This window comes from Corythoichthys intestinalis, chromosome 1 (assembly GCF_030265065.1).
Source record: "Corythoichthys intestinalis isolate RoL2023-P3 chromosome 1, ASM3026506v1, whole genome shotgun sequence".
Taxonomy (NCBI): domain Eukaryota; kingdom Metazoa; phylum Chordata; class Actinopteri; order Syngnathiformes; family Syngnathidae; genus Corythoichthys; species Corythoichthys intestinalis.
The window spans coordinates 25781429-25802858 of NC_080395.1; positions in this window are offsets into that span (position 1 = coordinate 25781429).

Below are 21430 nucleotides of genomic sequence, written 5' to 3' on the forward strand. Positions count from 1 at the left end.
ATTTTTTCGTGTCAGAGCGTGTCGGGTGTTGGTTGGTTTGACAAATTATGTCCATCCGTCCATCATGTGCTACTCAAGCGCCCAAAAACAACGCACGCGGACACGGGAGATGTCGCAATATGTCTACATTTTTCTTAACAGACTAATGAGAGTAGAAAGGCGACATCGTAAAAAGCAAACAATTATTTCTCGTCAGCATTTGACGATCTGAGATGAAGGGACGACAGGGGAGCTGACCGGATTATTTTATTTGTTAATACCAGTGCAAAAATTCAATACGATCATCTTAATACTGATTTGCAATTAAACTGTCAAATATCAAAATGTAGTATTGTTTTTATTTCAGAGCAGCACATTTGACAACTAGCTATTTACACTTTAGTTTTAACAATAGTGACCAAAAATAATAGTGATGAGCATAAAAACTAAAATACAACAGAGCGAGAGGTAAATATGATGTGTTGGTCGTTCCATATTGAGAAATTAAACTTTCGATTTATTTTTATTTTCGTGACAGCAAGCATGCCGCGTTGGCTGGTAGCAGCAGCATTGTATATGTGATCAAGATCATGCTAAAGAAAGTCCGTGCGCCCCCGACCCCAAACCCCCACTCCCCCCGCAAAAGGAAAATGTTTAACAGTGTCCTAAATCGAAATGCAAGCACGAGCCATGACTTTGATCTCGTTGAACTAGGACAGACGACGCGGAAGTTCTCCCTCGCTTTTGCAGCAGCAGGAGGGAGACGAGGCTGTCTGTAAAAGCTGAATGATATCGCCTGTCACTCATTTCTGAAACTACGACGAGTGGTCAATGAGGAGCCTGTGTGCAAGAGAGGGAGGGACCAAGCAATGTCACTTCCCGTTCAGTTATACTGCGAAGCGGTCTTTGGTGATCCGTTCGGCAACGTCACTTCCTGTTCACTAACCGAACGATTCATTTGGGCGGGGAGGGAGATGAGGGGGGGAACGATTCGTTGAACGATTTGTTTGAACAAATCTTTTTATTGAACGAACCGGAATGGGTTCGTTTACTCAAGTGAACGACAGATCCCGACACTAGTCCACACGTGTGACTTGTAGCAATATTTTTCTCACTTTTTCCTCCACCGTTCTCATGGAGCTTTTTTATTATTTTCAACCCACTTGGAGCTTCCTCTCTTCTTCTCTAGACGACTTGTGTGGACTTAACCTTCACCGCCACTCTTGAGCGCCCCTAGTGGACCGCCAATGAATTGCTCAACAAACATTGAGCAGTTTACAGCATCTATACTCCATTGTATGGCCAATATGTCAAATAAAAGTATTGATACTTGGCGGGATCATATCGATAACTGATCGGGTTGCAAAATATCACGATATATCGGCGTATTGAGATATTCTCACACTCTTAAACAGGGGTTCGAACGATGAGCATGTGACTGTCGACTTGGGGGTGGGGGGGCAGGAGATTTTGCTTCTCATCTGTTTCTCTTCATCACACGGACCTGAAACATTATAAGGCCACACATGTTACTGGCGTGCTTGATGTTAGCATGTTACCATTCTGTGTTTGAGGCACCGTTTATAATATATTGACTGAAAATGAACTATTTCACAATGCTGTTAGTGGTACAGTGCCTTTTGAAAAGGAGAACATACCCTATAGTTGCCATGGTGACTCTCAATCGCTGACCTTGGTGATCTGTACTGGTGAACCAGCCAGGACACCTTTCATGATGTATTAGCATTCAAGTTGACATGCTCCACTTGTTAGATTTTAGCATTTGTCATTGAAACCAACTGTGACTCAACATCATGAATCTTCCGTTGCTTATACTGTTACCATGACAACGGAGTCTGCGGTGTTTTGAGAACTTTAACCAAAAGGCTTTTACCTGAAGGCTACTCAGAAATGAGGTCAGCTTGGAATTTATCTTTCAAAGACAAGATGTACTGTACATGCAGCTCAGCTTGGTGACACAGTTTAATCTCTTGTACCCAATCTACACACAAAAAAACAACAACTGTAAATCTAATCAAAAACAATACACAGCAAATTTTAGCTAAGTTGGCGTGGTGTTGTTTTTTTCTTTGTTATTTAATGTTATGTTATGTCAGGTAATGTTACTTGTACTTATTTTACACATTTTGTGGCACGTTTTAAGTATGTGTTTGCTTTCTGAGGAGTTTCTCCACATGGTCTTATATACATAGCTGTATTTTATTTAGTGATGTGTTATGTTACATACAGTATTTTTCGGACTATAAGTCACGCTTGAGTATAAGTTGCGCAAGCCATATAATGTGCAATAAAGAGGAAAAAAACATATACAGAATAAGTCACACCGAAGTATAAGTCAAATTGGGGGGGGAAATTTATTTGATAAAATCCAACACCTAGAACAGACTTGTCCTCTTGAAAGGCAATTTAAAATAAAAATAGGAATAGACAACAATAGGCTGAATAAGTGTACGGTATGCTAACGTTACATGCCGCATAAACCAATAACACCCGATTGCCGCTGACAGCCGCTACAAACTACGCCCAGTTGCTACAAACTACGCCAACGGTGGTACAAATTACGCCCACATGATGCTACAGTAGATATCACATGTATATAGAAATAGATTCGAAATGATAGACTCAGCGGCTTTTGCAAATGTGTATAGAACTAGATGCTAAATGACAGACTCGCCAGCGTTAGTAAACAGCCGCGATGTTAAAGCAGTAGACTTCTCAGGAAGGCTTTGTTGTAGTGAACCTTCCTAGCAAACCTAAGTAACCTTTCATCTAAAAATCTTGACTTGAATCTATCTTTAAATGATGAAACAGTCTTAAAACTTTCACATGTCGAAGTTAGAAGGGAAAAAATGTAATAACGGGAGCAATTTTAACAACTTGAACGGTTGATTCACGACATTAAATGACTTCCAAACCAAACATAGCAAAGGTTCCAATCTAGTTATCGCAATATCCTCAATACCCCTGTGTCTCATTAACTTTAGGGTAAAGAATTGGGCTATGACCTATTGTCCCAAAAACCTTTGAACTTCACATAGTACAGTAAACGAATTCTTCGCGCCACTGTACCAACAACAGGCGTGGTTTGGAGGGGCATAGCGTGGCTGCGGCTGCAGTTAGAACCTTTTCACATTAACCGCGAACAACGAACTGAGAATGTGCCGGGTATGTTAACGTGACATAGCTATGGAAAGCTATTTGGATAGTTATAGCATGAAGAACACGCTAACAAGTTTATCAAACCATCAGTGTCACTCCAAATCACTAAATACACTAAATATTCATTTCAGTAAGCGTAACCTCCACATTTAGCCAGACCCTTACAGCAGGGGTCCCCAACGACCGGGACATTGCATTTAGTACCGGGCCGCGCAGAAATGATAAATAATTTATTAACGGCTGCATTCTGGCCAATTGACTTTGGCCTGTGCTGCTCAACACACCAATATCCCTGTCTACTCTAGATATACAACTACAGGATAGGAGGTCGTCATAGAAATGCATTGATTGGACTGTTAGCAGTACATCTTGTTTTGTATATCTATGAGCGCTTTTCCTCGACAATAAAGTATGACGTAGGTCGTCGCCCATCACATTTGTTCCCGGAAATAATTAGCCCCCACACTAGAATGACTGAAAAACACGGGTGGCCCGGGGACCACCCTGGATCCCGGGGGGTACAATGGCTCCTTTGCTGGGCTGCGGGAGGAGAGATGGGCTGCGCATGACCCTCAGCCCCCGCCCGCCCTCCCTTCCCGGGCTGGCTGGGTGGTGGCCGTGGCCCTGGGTTGGCACCCGCGTGGCGTCTCCGCTCGTCTGCGTGGCTGTTGCGCGCCTTGTGGGGCTCACGTTTGGCTGGATGTGATAGGGCGCGCTCGGGTGGGGGGTCCTGGTGCCGGGATTGGCGATGGGGCGGCGTAGGGTTGGTCGCCAACAGGCTTACACTCACAAGGGATTCACACGATTACTGGGTTCTAGTTCACAGTGCTGATTTGTGTACAATCTACCCCTTTCAATCATTTAGCTTATAGACTCCCCCACCCCCGTCCCCCTCTTTCCCTGGTCAACAGGCCCCCCACATGGTGTCAACCGGAAATACATCTAGCTGACGATAGCACCAACATATTAGTAATTGGTCTAGATGTTCAATGTATTTCTTGTTGTAGTTTGTGTTTTTCTTTCTTCTCTTGTGTTTCTTTTCTTCTGTTGCCCCATAACCCCTTCCTGTTCGCTGCTTTGTCATAATAAACAAAGTATGTTGAGTGATCACAATGGGAGTATGTCAGACTCTCAATGTGAAACATTAAAACTGTTCAGACTATCCGGGCACTTAGACTTCCATTCTCCGTTTCTGAACAAGACAGGTTTAAAAAAAAAAAACTAAAGAATGACTGAAAATCAGACGTCGTTGGACAGATTTTTTACGGGGAAAAGGGAACCTGACGAGCCAGAAGATGAGCCTACAACCTCGAAGAAAACAAAATCTATGCTACTTCCCAATCACTAAAGACCCACGATCTGCGAAGGAGTGGATTCGTGACCCGTATGTGAGCAAAGCAAGTGATTTGAGCATGTCTGCGCAACAATAATATCAGCTTGTAGAGATAGCAAATGACGGCGACCTTAAACGTACATTTGAGACAACAACTCTACCGAGGTTCTGGATTAAAGTCATTTCGGAATATGCTGACATCACTAGAAGAGCACTGAAATCTGCTACAATTTCCAACATCGTATCTTTGTGAAGCGGGGTTCTCTCACTCTCCCATCTCGGGACCATCTCGTCTCAACGAAACAAGCTCAGGCCTCCCACTGATTCAGCGGGTGAGTTGTATTTGCCCTGTACTTAACACGACGGGGCTAAAAACGAATGTTATTTTATATTTGCTGTATTTTTCTGCCGCACATTGCCGGTGTTCTGACAAATTTGGCATGCGCGTAACGTTAAAAATGACCGCGAATGCAGCGATTCCAAAGTAAACACTACAAACTTTCCTTAAAGAAAGGAATATTAACTCACATTTGCCATGTTAGCTGCACACAATAACTGCACGCAGCTCTCTCACTTAACGACTTCGCCGCGTCGTTAAGCATTAATTTACGCCATTTTTGTGTTGCACATGTATGTTTATGATGTAAATAGTTTTTTAGCACCGTTGGATAACATAGAGAGTCCAACTGAATATAAAAGAGGGCTTTTTTTCACCGCCACAAAAGCTTTGGGAGCAAAATTTTATAAGGGTGAAAAATTTGACAGAACACCGGTCCATGAAAAAAAGACCCAGATCACACCGGTCCGTGGTGCGAAAAAGGTTGGGGAACCCTGCCTTACAAGCTTATGTTCTGCTGCTCAATTGCTGTTTTCATCTACATATTTGACTGATTGCAGCTTGTAATCTGCAGAATATGATTTTCTTTTCGGTGCCATTTTGTTCAGCCCTTTTTAGTTGTTTTTATAAGTTACCTCCAATGTTGAAATGCAGGTTTTGAGCGCCATCTTGCGGTTTAGTGTGAACATAATAGGTGAAATTATCAAATTTGTTAATAATTTTTCACATAAGTCACTCCAGAGTATAAATTGCATCCCCGGCCAAACTATTTAAAAAAAAAAAAAAAAAATACGACTTGCCGCGTTACATAGTAATGCATGACATTGTGTTGCATTACTTGTTGTTGCGTTGTTTTGTGTTATACAGTCCCTGACAAAAGTCTTGTCGCTTATCCATTTTGTAGAATAAATTGCTAAGAACCTGACTTTTAATTATTCAATTGGTTTCAGAAATGGCTCATATGAAAGCTAAGACCCTCCCAAATGATGTTGAATGTACCAAAATATATTTGTTTCACTGAAAAATGATTTATCATCTAATGAAGACATAAAGGTCAAATTTCAGTAAGACAAAAGTTTTGTTGCCTACAGAAAGTAGTGTGAAATTGAACAAAAAATGTACTTGAAATAAAAAAATATGTTACATAACATAAGCGAATTAAGTAGTGATGCTGTGAGATCCAAATTTAATATTTTGACTTCCATGGGCTTGAGGGACTGCATCCAAGCGGTTCAGCAAGGATTCATACAATTTATTGATGAAGTCATCAGGAACATCAGAGAAAGCAGTCTTGCATGCCTCCCAGAGTTCATCATCATTCTTTGGTTTCGTCTTCCATGCTTCCCCTTTCATCCTACCCAAGACGTGCTCAATGATGTTCATGTCTGGTGACTGGGCTGGCCAGTCCTGGAGGATCTTGATCGTCTTTGCATTGAAGAACTTTGAGGTAGAGATTGAAGTATGTGATGGAGAACCATCCTGCTGCAGAATTTGTCTCTTTTTATGGTTAGGAATGTAAGAGGGAGCTAAAATTTGTTGATATTTAAGAATATTTATGTTGCCTTCCACCCTGCAGATCTCTCGCACACCCCAATACCGGATGTAACCCCAGACCATGATATTGCCAACACCAAACTTCACTGTTTTCTGAGTGAATATCGAATCCATGCAAGCTCCAGTAGGTCTCCTGCAATATTTCCGGCGACTGTGGTGAAATTTAATGTACGATTCATCTGAAAAATCCACCTTTTGCCACTTTTCCAGCGTCCATCCTTTTGACAGGAAGTGGGCCTTGGCAAATGCCACACGCTTTTTTTGTTTTTTTTTTTAATGGTCTGCACCCTGAGAGATCTGTAGGGTGGAAGGCAACATAAATAGTATAGTGTAGGTGCTGTAATATATTTTTACTGTAAGTGATTACATAAAAACATCCCTAAAGAATGATCATGTGATTGATTTCGACTTTGAATGTATATGCTTGCATCAGATAGATTTCTTTTTATAAATAATATTCTCCCGAAGAATCAAGGTCAGAATATATATGAGCTGAACTTGAAAGTTGTCCTTTCTTTGAATGGGCCGCACACTTCAATTTACTGTCTCATTATTCCCAGTGTGCTAGTGGAAATTGGAGCCCCGAGCGTTTGTGTTTGAACAAAGGGAAGGAAGCAGATTATGAATGTCACCAAAAAGAAAAAGAAATTTCTATTACACTTTAATTATTCTTGCTTTAATCACATAGTCATTCAGCACGCTCATCACATAATTATGTGACAACTTATAATGTACTGTATGTATGTTTTAATCACAGCTTGTGCAGTTTGACAAACAGCATGTAATTACATCAGCGAGAGTCTAAATAATCATATTAAATGACAAAATCTGCAAATGGAAACCTACACATCATCCGTTTAAATAAATACTCATTTTCACAAAGATCGATGACATTTAATGCATGCTGATTTCTCTCGAGAGGATTTTATTCAGATCATGGGGACAAAGTGTCAAGGGAAGAATGTTAAGCCTTTAAAAGAAGTGCACCATAATACTGTAGATCATCACTGGGAAAACAAATTTATCTCTGGGGAAAGACTCCAAAGCCCTCTTGCAGTGTAACGATCTGAATATAAATATTCATAAATACTCATTGTGAACAGTAATCATTATAAAATGTATCAATCGAAAATTCATCTCTCATAGGAGCATGTTTTTTTATGTGCTCCATCAATGATTTACAAAATGAGATCGATACTCTTCCATAATGTAACATAAGGGATTTTATACTGTATCTGTTTGTTGGTGGTTTGATCATCTGAGGCTTAAAAGGAGAGGCTTGTGTTTCTGCCGGTATGGAACTGTATAGAGATTATTAATAATGGAGGCGTCCATACGGTAAAAAAAAAGAAGAGTACACGTTCAAATCCTTAAATGTGAAGCAAGAAATATGATGACACTACCACTAACTGAGGAGTTATGAGTTTTCTAAGACGATTGCCTTAAATACAAGATGTTTGTTTTCTGAAGAGTGATGGTTTTGGAGATGCAAGCTTTCAGCATGAAGCCTGTGAAATACCATTAACTAAATATATGCATATACTAGGGGTGTCAAACGATTACAATTTTTAATCGAGTTAATTACAGCTTACAAATTAATTAATCGTAATTAATCGCAATTAATCGCAATTCAAACCATCTATAAAATATGCCATATTTTTCTGTAAATTATTGTTGGAATGGAAAGATAAGACACAAGATGGATATAACATTCAACATACAGTACATAAGTACTGTATTTCTTTATTATAACAATAAATCAACAAGATAGCATTACCATTATTAACATTCTGTTAAAGCGATCCATGGATAGAAAGACTTGTAGTTCTTAAAAGATAAATGTTAGTGCAAGTTATAGAAATTTTATATCAAAACCCATCTTCATGTTTTCGTTTTAATAAAATTTGTAAAATTTTCAATCAAAATATAAACTAGTAGCCCGCCATTGTTGATGTCAATAATTACTTACACAATGCTCATGGGTGCTGAAGCCTATAAAATCAGTCGCACCCAAGCGCCAGCAGAGGGCGGCAAAACTCCGAAAAACACAACAAGTACACCTTTCACTGTGCTCTCATTTTAATCTGTTTGAGCGGGGCATTTGTGCATTAATTGTGTCAAATATTTTAAAGGGATTAATTTAAAAAATTAATTACCGCTCGTTAACGCGATAATTTTGACGGTTTGAAGATTAAATTGACACATAAGAAACCTCGAAATCAGGGCTTCCCCATGATTTTTTTTTTTTTTTTTTTAATATGCTGGATGAATTTATCGAGCCGTATGGTGAAAAAGTAAAAATTGGCATTTTCTGTTCTATTTTTTAAATTTTTTGTTTCGAATCAAATTTCCGCACTAAATGGAGGCCTACAGAGATCAAACCCATTGAAGAACACTCCCAGACACATAAAATAAAACTGTAAAATTTCATAAAAACTAGCCCAACCGCTCCGGCGTCCATAAAACACGAACACACAGACATAGACAAACTCGCCTTTATGAAGCTTAAGATATCCAGCTGAAATGAACCCTAATTAATATTTCGAAAAATTGCACATTTTTTAAATCCAACGTCTTGTTGTGGAGTAGTTACAGTTTGAAAGCCAACTGCGACATGCAATCGCTAGAGATGTGTCTTTTGCCCAAAAGATTGCTCTGTCACCTTCACAATCAATTTCATTTTTTTCAAAAAAAACCAAAAACAAAAAACATAATAACCTTTGATATGTTTGGAAGTCATTTAATTTTGAGAATCAACTGTTAAAGTTGTTAAAATTGATCCCGTTTTTGCTTTAGTTCCCTTCTGTCTACTTTCGACAGATGAACGTTTTAAAACTGTTTCATCATTTAAAGATAGATTCAAGTCAATATTTTGCCGCTTTAGGTGTACTTTAGATAAAAAGTTACTTAGGTTTGCTAGGAAGGTTCACTACAACAGCGCCTTTCTGAGAAGTCTACTGCTTTAAAATGGCGGCTGTCGAACGCTGCCGAGTCTGTCATTTCGCATGAAGTTCTATATGCATGTGATATCTAGGCATAGATTGTAGGCTGTCGGCTACAGTCAGGAAATATTGGAGCCCACCATCGCGTTTGCTACAGCGTCACAACAAACACTCTTCTCTCTCCGTATCTCTGACTTTTCTCACGTAATTCAACCATCGTAGTAACGCATAGTAACGCACATTGTCTCGTTGCCAAAACGGTGACAAAATCCGAACGGAGAAAAAAAAATGTAATGCACCAAAACGTACAGATTTTGAACAGCGTACCCATTTAAAAATCTGTGCTCACTGGTACAAATTACGTCGAAACCGTACAACTTGACAGGTATGTGTTGTTAGCATTGGCTACGGTGGACAGTAGTCGTGTTGTATTGCACACGTTCTGAAATAAATAATTAAAAACCTGACAAAGCTGGAGACTTCCTTGCCGATGTTACAATAATAATAATAAATCAGATATAAAAAAGCGTTTGTATTGTCAACTTATAAAGACAGGCGAACGGAGGTCACTCACATGCACACTACACTCAAAAAAAATTAAACATGGTATTTATGCAACAACCTTATTTCAAGTGGTTTCACACAACTGCTTTGAGTAACGATTAAGTTATGTAGGTAAATGGAAAAATGCCTAAATGATTTAAGTAGGACTTAATAAACTACTTCAACAAATTATGCAATTCCTATTCAAACCTTTTACATGCAAAATGTGTAACCACCTTTTGTTTTCTTACATTAGGAATGTACATTTTAAATATTTATTGTGATGTTGTTAATAATCTGGATGAGTGGGGGACCCTAGTGGAGAATATGTTCCTAACTGGCAATTATGTCCTACTGTTGCGCACGCGAGAGGTAACAGAGCGACTTTGCATCCCTTAAGTAAGCAAAGACGTCAGGCTCACTGTTATGTGTTTTTTCAACCGAACACAATCCAGCTATTTACAGACAACACTACTACAGTCCTGGTTTCCTGTGACCTAAAAATCAACGTCATTCACTCGGCACTGTACGGACAGCAGCCTCTCCAGTTGATTGATTGATTTTCACTTCACCCACAAGTCTTTACGCCTGCTTTGTTTTCTGACACGAGCACTTAAACTGGGTGTGGCTGATTAATCAGCGAGTACACATTTAAGGGCCCAAGTACACCAGATGCATGATCGTTGCGGTTCCGGTCCGACGCCGGTAAAAAATAGCGCCGGAGCCAATCCGTTCCCATTATATCCTATTGTTCTACGTATACCGGCCGCGTCAGTACTCCGGATTGCCTGCGGACTATCTCCGGCGTGCTGCATGGTATAGGCTATTTTCTAGTTTTTCCGGACATGCATCCGACAAAATGGGCGGAGCAGGGCCTGGACGTAACAGCCCAGTTGCTTATTCACGGTTTAAACACCAGCGAACATGGACGAAGAACGTTTCATCATGGAGGTGGAAAGTCACAAAGTGATATACGATGCAGCAGATCGTTATTATAAGGACAGCATTAAAAGCGAAGCTGCAAGGTGTCCAATTATGTGTGTTTTTCTGACAATGATATCAAACACACGACGTGCTGAGCGAAAAAAAAAAGCAGCGTATCTGGAAGTGGTTCCACTGCAGAAATTCTCGTGCCCGGCGCACACACAATATCGGTTTGTATACAGAGTCGAGGAGGGAAGGGTACAGTATGAAAGAGAATAAAGAGGCACCCACAAGTTTCGACATGGTGGTTTATTCAAGACGTTTCTCTTTCTTTCCTACATTTTACTTGACTTTTCATTGAAAAACCAACAGCTTGCGCTGGGTACAGGAATCTGCAGTGTTGAGACACCAATTCTAAATACGCTGTTTTTTAGTTCGTGTAGTATATAATTCGCTATCCATTTTCTAAATATTACAGATGATTTAACATTTTTTATAACAGTTCTATGAGATGTTATGTGCCATAAATTTTAAATGTGCACAAAGATATAAACCCGCCGACACAACCAAGGGCATGATAGGGCCCCGCCCCCCTACCCCCCACACACGGAGCCCTGATCTCAACATGATGCAGTCAATCTGGAATTAAGAGACAGACATAACTAAAATATCAATATGCAAAGAAAAAATGTGCTCTATCTCTGCTTCTCTGATGAGTACAGACTCCGTGTGTTTTTCGATGTTTTAAATGGCACATTATAGCGCGCAATCACGCGAGCGCTCACGAGGGAACGGAGTTGGCGGACCGCAGCCGTGCGCAGCCGGTATGATTAGCCTGTTTTTGACGTACTGCGTGGCACGCAGTCAACACTGAACCGGACCGGAACCGCAACGATCATGCATCTGGTGTACTTGGGCCTTAACTCTGCCAGGGGTGTCTGTGTTCATCTCACTTAATTGACACTACGCCAAGAGTGATCTTAACACTGCTAGTGTTAAAACAACACCTAAATCAACACCAAGCAACTAATTTACACCCAAAAATCAACTCCACAGATTTTGCTGTGTATCGAAATCTTAGATAGACAAAAGTCATTCAAAATTTGCAATCACTTAACATATATATTAAGCAATGCTTTTTCGTAAGTGTTTTAATTGACTGGAACTGAATTGAATAATTACTACAATGGCTTCAGTAATTTGTAAAAACAAAAAAGCTAATATGTACGTATATACAATGAAAAACAATTATCTAAAATTGAATAATATTTAATCACATTACATATACAGTGGGGTAAATAAGTATTTAGTCAACCACTAATTGTGCAAGTTCTCCCATTTGAAAATATTAGAGAGGCCTGTAATTGTCAACATGGTTAAACCTCAACCATGAGAGAAAGAATGTGGAAAAAAAAACAAAAAGAAAATCACATTGTTTGATTTTTAAATAATTTATTTGCAAATCATGGTGGAAAATAAGTATTTGGTCAATACCAAAAGTTCATCTCAATACTTTGTTATGTACCCTTTGTTGGCAATAACGGAGGCCAAACGTTTTCTGTAACTCTTCACAAGCTTTTCACACACTGTTGCTGGTATTTTGGCCCATTCCTCCATGCAGATCTCCTCTAGAGCAGTGATGTTTTGGGGCTGTCGTTGGGCAACATGGACTTTCAACTCCTTCCACGTATTTTCTGTGGGGTTGAGATCTGGAGACTGGCTAGGCCACTCAAGGACCTTGAAATGCTTCTTACGAAACCACTCCTTTGTTCCCCTGGCTGTGTGTTTGGGATCATTGTCATGCTGAAAGAACCAGCCACGTCTCATCTTCATTGCCCTTGCTGATGGAAGATTTTCACTCAAAATCTCTCGATACATGGCCCCATTCATTCTTTCCTTTACACAGATCAGTCGTGCCGGTCCCTTTGCAGAAAAACAGCCCTAAAGCATGATATTTCCACCCCCTGCTTCACAGTGGTTATGGTGTTCTTCGGATGTAATTCAGTATTCTTTCTCATCTAAACACGATAACCTGTGTTTCTACCAAAAAGTTCTATTTTGGTTTCATCTGACCATAACACATTCTCTCAGTCCTCTTCTGGATCATCCAAATGCTCTCTAGTGAACAGCAGACGGGCCTGGACGTGTACTTTCTTCAGCAGGGGGACACGTCTGGCAGTGCAGGATTTGAGTCCCTGGCGGCGCATTGTGTTACTGATAGTAGCCTTTGTTACTGTGGTCCCAGCTCTATGTAGGTCATTCACTAGGTCATCCCGTGTTGTTCTAGGATTTTTGCTCACCGTTCGTTATCGTTTTGATGCCACTGGGTGAGGAGGGAGTTGAAAGTCCGTGTTGCCCAACGACAGCCCCAAAACATCACTGCTCTAGAGGAACTCTGCATGGAGGAATGGGCCAAAATACCAGCAACAGTGTGTGAAAATTTTGTGAAGAGCTACAGAAAACGTTTGGCCTCCGTTATTGCCAACAAAGGGTACATAACAAAGTATTGAGATGAACTTTTGGTATTGACCAAATACTTATTTTCCACCATGATTTGCAAATAAATAATTTAAAAATCAAACAATGTGATTTTCTGGGGGTTTTTCCACATTCTGTCTCTGATGGTTGAGATTTACCCATGTTGACAATTACAGGCCTCTCTAATATTTTCAAGTGGGAGAACTTGCACAATTAGTGATTGACTAAATACTTATTTGTCTCATTGTATATTAAGCAATGCTTTTTCATAAGTGTTGTAATTGACTCTCTAAAATAACTACAGTAATACAACAATGGATTCAGCATTGTGTAAAAACACAAAACTAATGTGTATATACAATGAAAAACACCTAATTTAAAGTTAAAATAGTACATGTGCATTTTTTGAGTTCACACTCAATTTTTCTGTCATTTCCTTCTTAATGTCAATGGTAAGCATCCCCTTTTTCCAACGCCTTTTTGTCACCTTCTTGGGAACCATGTTGAGTTCTCTCACAAGAAAATTTGCCGTGCGTCCATCTTCCAGAAAAACAATGAAATTACGACACAGTCATAAATCCTCTTATGTTGAGAATGTCATTTGTCTTGACATATGACGAGTCGGATTTTACGTCAGATTGTATATCGATGTGATCATATGCACCACTGTATATATTTTAAAAAATCCTTTGTGTAAAATAATGATATCCACTTTTGGCAGACTGATTCCATTACAAAGCCTAGTTTTGGTGGAAATAGCCCCGATATTCATCTGATGTCAAACACCTGCAGCCAGCAAGTCATGTCATAGTAGCTATCAGTATTGCTCTGTGCCCAGAGCTAGATCTTTGCAATCATTTTCCCTGCATTTTCACATTTGCTCCCTCACTCTGGAGAGGAGCGGTAAAATCTTCCGTCTTCCATGAAAATATCATCTGCAGTATATTAACGTGGACGGACACGGGCGCTCGGACACAGTGTGATGCTTACTGAGGTTGCTTTAAAGATCCCCTGAAGCACAAATCAGAGCTGAGGTCATAAGCTGTACTTGCGATAAAAAAAAAAAAATAAGAAAGAAAATATAAAAGAGCTGTGGGCCAAACTGTGCTCAATTCCATCTCATAAGCAACAAAGCAATAGTAGCATTTCTGCAGGACCCTATAATGAAATATACTTGGATGTGATCAAAATATTACACCCCATAAAGCACAATTATTTGAGCCTTGTTGGATCATCTCACGACAAATCTTAGATACAATCCTCAGGGGAAAATATTTTTCTTATTCTTGTTTTATTAAATATTGATTTAACACCAGACACAACTATTTTGACCTCTGTCATCTTTATTTGATTTTGTTCCGAATAATTAATGCATACTGACTTATTTTTAAAATTATCCATGAAAATGTAAATTTAATGCTACTGCTAAATCACTCATGTGGCTGAATCTGAAGCTCCAATAAAGAAATAAAATATGAATTGATGTCATTTTAATTACATGCAACAAAATAGGAAACTATCTTTTCTGTTACTGTGAGCTCCACCAAGCAGCAGCATCAGGCACAACTAAATCATTCATCAATGTTTACGTAGCATCCAGTGCAGCGAATGCGTTGTGGCGTCGTCATTGACACGCTTGACATTGTCGCTGCATCGCTACGCCAGGCCGAACTCCACAGATACATCAATAATGAAAAGCTACAAAGAGAAGGCTAAGGACCTCTTGATGCATAGCCGCTGGACAACATATGTCACCCTGGCTTAACGGCAATCCTCCAACCTATTTGTTGTAAGCAAACAGAAAAAAAACATTGCACAATGATTACTCATGGAGAGGACTAATAGCCTGACTCGACCACTTTTACCTGACGCGTCCAATAAATTCCCACATAGAAGTTGGCGTGATGGATCTGGGGAATGTTTCCAACATCGACGTGTTAGCGCTGCACAACCGTCCAATTAATGGACAAAGGTAAACAGCATCTTCCCCTAGCATGGATAAAATTTTGTCCCCTTACTAGACAGGAGAGTCGAACTCCAAACTCAAACTCCAATTTTTTTGTGGCCCATTATACGTTACTGTAGAATAACAAAATAAGGTAAAAATACTGGATATAGATAAAGAAATACAATACAATGCAACAAGACCGGTTGTAAGCAAGCATGTGTGAAGGGTAAAGGAATTCGCCCCTCGGCCAAGCCGCGGAAACAGTGACAGCCGAACCAAATGGGGTTCCGCTGGCAATGCTCCCGCAAGTCGGCCAGGAGGGGCCAAAATCCCACGCGTTCACTCCGGGGTTAACCTTTTGTACTGACTCCATTTTGAACGGTTCAAGGAAGGCTCACCGAAAACAGGTTGACAATTTATTTGTCGACAATGGTCAAAAACAAGGCAAAAACAGACGATGGAGAGAAAATGCTGGATTCAGGGACGGCAAAACAACGGCTACATAGAAATGTTCCCGAGGAGCAACAGTTGTTATCTAAATGTTCAGTCTTTTGAAAGCTGCGGTGGAGTGGGCAGGGCCAAAGGCGTGGCTGGGTGTTGTCTTGGGATCATCCCTCTGTGGGAAGATTGGGCGGTCAAGTTCGTGTGTCATCCTTCGTAGCTGGGATGTGGTTGCCACGGCGACTGACGCAGGTCTTGACGTCCAAGGTGCCCGCGCTATCAAGTTGTTGGTAAGGCAGGAGCGTCCTGACCCCACCGGAGCACTGATGACGTTTTTTTCTTCGCCTATCAGGCGAGGGCTGATAAGCTAGTCCACTTTGCTGTGTCATAGGGCATGGAGCTTGTTTCTTTAAACCAGTACTTCTCAAATAGTGGGGTGCGCCCCCCTGGGGGGGCGCAGAGCGATGCCAGAGGGGGTGCATGTGACCTTGGGGAACATGCTTTTTTTTTTTTTTTTTTTTTTTTTTGCCGTACTCGAATAAAGTGTACTTGCACATCCACTCAGTGGGTGGCAGTGGCGCTCTCATTTTCAGAGTGCGCGCAGTATTTTTGAACTAAGGAAGAGCACTCAGCACACACAGAAAACAGATATGAAGAGCAGTTGTGCCGCCGCCGTTTTCGAAAGCTGTTTTCCGACCGGACTCACTCACGCAGCGACCCACTGTCTTGTCCGGGTCTCACGTCGCCGCCCGAGAAGTGCCATTTTCGGCTTGGGATCGTCACGACGACCGCCCTCACCTACGGTTCTATCTCGGCCGCCGAGAATGCGCTTTTTTCGTGCCGTTTGCCTTTTAGCTTTGACTTTTAATACAGTGGGTGATGAGGAAAGACCACATTTTACTGTGTCTAAAAATAATTATAGCGGACAGCCAGAAGCCAAATCAATTAAGACGCCACTTAAAGACATTAGACCCCAATCTCATTTATAAGCCGCTTGATTGTTTTTCAGCGAAAACGTGCCGAATATTGCCAACTATCGTCCTGCTTTTTCAGAGTTATATCAGTAAACCAGTGAGCATTGTTAGCATGCTCATTGCAAAATAACTCCACACCATTGCAAAGGAGGTAATACTGTGAGCAGCAAAAATAAAAACTGTCCTTCTGTCGAAGGACACTCTTTTTTTCTTTTATTCAGTTTTGTTTTTTGGTCAAATTTTTTGGCATATTGTCCTCATGAGTGAATGTTTCTAATCAATTTTAATTTGTTATTATTTACTGATTTTATCATATTTTATTTTTCTGTCTCAAATGGTCAAAAATGTACCTTGAGTGTATTTTTTACAGTTTGGATGTGACTTTTTTTTAAACTCAGGCAAATTGATGCGCGTCAAGTCTTCTCTGTTACAAACAAAACAATGTTAATAAAGTTATACTTTACTATAAGTTGATCTATGTTACTTTTTTTCTTTTTTGAAAAAAAGGACACAATGTTAGGCAGATGCGTATTTATAATAGTAATTTTATAGACAAATGATACTATTTACAGTGGCGACAGAGAGTTTGGGGGGGTGCAAAACATTTACGTCTTCCTTGGGGGGCGTAACAGAAAATAATTGAGAAGCACTGCTTTAAACTATGGTTAAATGCTTTACTATAATGAATGTGTTAGACTAATGCAAAGAGTTATATGGTGTCTGCAAGAAAAGTAACTATTACCTTCAAGGAGCAGTCAGAAATGTGTAGGGGGCATCATATGTACACATCATAAATCCAGCCCCCACCCCCTCAAGTGTCTCTAGTAACAGCTAGACATGTGGCGATTACCTATTTCACGGTATATCGTGGTATGATATCATCATGGTTTCAAAACCGCAAAAATATTCTGTCATACCGTCCCTAAGGTATTAGGTATTTTTTTTTATGTTCCAAATATGCATCCCCCACTTGAAGCTGTAAGGTTCAACCCTCCCCCATCTGTTGTTGCTCAGTGTGAATGAGTCAGCTGTGCTACACAATGGCTGGAGGAGGTGAAACTACAGAACTTTTCCCCCCATCGACGAAAATGAAATCGCTGGTATGGGAATACTTCTGCTACAGAAAAGTTACAGTTGTCAAAGTGCGCGGAATTTGTTGAGATCAACTCCACCAACTAATTAAACCCCACTAACTTGAAGATTAAGCCTTACAAAAAATTTTGGAATTTCCCTTTTCAATAATTTATAGGAAAGTCAATTACATGCAATGGCATTTTTCAGCCACTGGGAGGGAGGCCCCCTTCTCAATCTCTGCGTATGATCAAATGTAAGGGCTCAAATACACCAGATGCATCTTCGTTCCGGGTTCGGTCAGGGTCCAGCAAAAAATAGCGCCGGAGCCAAACCGTTCCCATTATATCCTATTGTTCAACGTATCCCGGCTGCGTCAGTGCTCCAGATCTCCAGCGGGCTCCAGCACGCCGGATGGTTTCGGCTATTTTCTATTTTTGTGGAAGGGCGAATCCAGGCCTGAAGTCAACAGCCCAGTGTCTTACTTACGGTTTAAACACCAGCGAACATGGACAAAGAATGTTTCATCATGGAGGTGGAAAGTCACAAAGGTATTTATGATGCAGCAGATCATTTTACACAATAACTTACTTACTATTTTTTAGTAGTATGTTTAAGTTGTTTAAGTTGTATGTTATTTTACTGTCCTGTGTCTTGTGGGTGTTTTTTGGTACCACAGAGTAGCTTTTCCAATTTCGTTGTTTGCTCAACTTGCAACGATAATAAAGGAATTGAATTGAATTATTATAAGGACAGCATTAAGAAGGAAGCTGCAAGATGTCCTATTATGTGTGTTTTTCTGGCAATGATATCAAACACACGACGTGCTGACAACTTTTCTGTTTTTATTAACACACAGTGCTAACAACACTTCCTCAACTCTGGCTTTCGGTAGACTGTCTCTTTCTCACTCCCACATCACATGAACAAAACAACATTACCGTAGCGTGCACTTCAGGGTGCCTCGGAAAACATCCAATCAGAATATTACACATGGAACGCTTAAGCAGAAGCTATGAGGATGGACGGGGAGTTTTTATGCAAGTCATGAAATTTAAAACAGGAAATAAATAGTGCCGCAAACTCATGGTAAAAGCAAAAAGCATCTAATTCTCTATACATGTGCTAACGCCGCCGAGTCGGTCATTTCGCATTCGGTTTTATATACATGTGATATCTCCCGTAGCATTATGTGGATGTAGTTTGTAGCAACGTGGCCGTTGTTTGAAGTGCAGTCAGACGCAGTCAGGTATTATTGTTTTTTTATCTAGCGGCACAAGTTGTCGGTCCGTTCCACATTGCGTGCAGAAGACCGCGCTGATTGTGTTTTAGTTCTGCATTATTTGGCATATTTGAATAATCGTAACTTGGATGTTTGTGAATAATTCTCTTTTTTTTTTTAAACATGTCCTTTTCAGCTCTTTGACACGGAGAATGGAAGTCTAAGTGTCCGGTTGGTCTGAATAGTTTTAATGTCTCACAATGAGAGTATGACATACTTCCATTGTGATCATTCAACATACCTCGTTTATTATGACAAAGCAGCAAATAAGAAGGGGTTATGGGGGAAAAGAAGACAAGAAAAGAAACACAAGCAAAGAAAATAAACACAAACAACAACAAGAAATACATTGAACGCCTACTCTAACTATGAATATGTTGGTGCTATCGTCAGCTAGATGTATTTCCAGTTGACACCATGTGGGGGGCCTGCTGACCAGGGAAAGAAGGGGGGTGGGTGAGTCTATAAGCTAAGTGATTGAGAGGGGTGAAGTGTACACAAATATGCTCTGTGATCTAGAAACCAGTAATCATGTGAATCTCTTGTGAGTGTAAGCCGTCGGCAACCGACCCTATACACGCAACAGCCACGCAGACAAGCAGGGATGCCGCGCGGGCGCCACCCCAGGGCCACGGCCCCCACCCAGCGAGCCCGGGGAGGGAAGGTATCCCTCCTCCCGCAGCCCAGCAAAGGAGCCATCGTCACCCCCTCCCCGGGATCCAGGGTGGTCCCCTGGGCCACCCGCGCCCCCATCAACCGGCCTTCAGGGATGGGAAGAGGGGACACACCACCAACCCCACACCCATGCCCACCCCCGTCTGACCACCCGGCCCACGAGCCACAGCAGCAGCCACCCAACCGGCAAAGCACGCAACGGGACCCCCAACGGCCCACCAAGCCCAGGGCAGGGTCCCCCGCCGGAGCAGGCGACACCCATCCGATACACCGGCGTCCAGCCCGCGTGAATCGTTCTCGAATCTTCCACGACTGAATCGCGAATAATCTAAAAATCGCAAATTTCGCATGCCTCTACTAAACATGTTGTAGTTAACTCTAGTAGCTGATGGGAAACGTTCATGACGGTGTTTACTAACCTTTAATTTTGTATTAATGCGAAATCATATTGGAGGCATTTTTGGGGGGAAAAAGTTCAGGAGTTTCACCTCCTCTAGCCATAATGTAGCACAGCAGACTCACTGACACTGAGCAACAATCAGTGGGGGAGGGTTGAGTCTTCCAGCTGCAAGCAAGGCCATGCATTTTTGGGGAAATAAAATATAGCTAATACCTTAGGGACGATATGAGGGAACAGTTTTGCGGTTTTGAGACCTTGACATGTACATAGCACGGTACACATTGAAACTGGTAATCGGCACGGTAATGTCCAGTGTTGTTAATAACGGCGTTAGAATATAACGGCGTTACTAACGGCGTAATTTTTTTCAGTAGTGAGTAATCTAATTAATTACTTTTCTCATCTTGGCAACGCCGTTACCGTTACTGAGGATGGAAAGGTGTGTGTTACTATGCGTTGCTATATTGGTTGAATGACGCGATAAAAGTCTGAGGGAGACGGACTCACCAAGACGACAGAGCAGAGCAGGAGTGGGGAGGAGGCAAAAAAGTTGTGACGCCGAGCAAACGCGATGCTAGGTGGCTCCAGTAATACCTGACTGTAGCCGATAGCCTACAAACTACGCCCACATGATATGGTAGACATGGTAGCTATCACATATACAGTATATATAAAACAAGATACGAAATGACAGACACGGGGGCGTTAGCAACATGTACAGTATAGGAACTAGATGCGTTAATAAACAGCCGCCATCTTAAAGCAGTAGACTTCTTAGGAAGGCTCTGTTTTAGAGAACCTTCCTAGCGAACCTAAGTAACTTTTTATTTAAAATACTCCTAAATCGGCAAAATCTTGACTTGATTCTATCTTTAAATGATGAAACTGTTTTAAAACCTCCACATGTCAAAAGTAGACAGAAGGGAACTAATGCAATAATGGGAGCAATTTTAATAACTTTTAACGGTTGATTCAGGTTAAAGGGTAAATTAGGGTAAAGAATTGGGCTATGGCCAATTGTCCCAGAAACCTTTTAAACTTCACATAGTGTGACCTAAGTTTTTTGTTTTGTTTTGTTTTGGTGTTTTTTTGAGGAAAAAAAAAACAAAACAAAACATGAAAATTATCACTAGTTACATTGCCAAGTAACTAATTACTTTTACATTCAGGTAACTGAGTTACTAACGCAATTACTTTTTGGGAGAAGTAATTTGTAACTATAATTAATTGCTTTTTTAAACTAAAGATTAACAACACTGGTAATGTCTATGGTCAGTTATGCATTTTGAAGTTAAGCAGAGTCAAGTAGCTAAATGTAGCTACTATGCAGCTAAACTGAGTCATTATTACACATTTTTAATTAAGATTT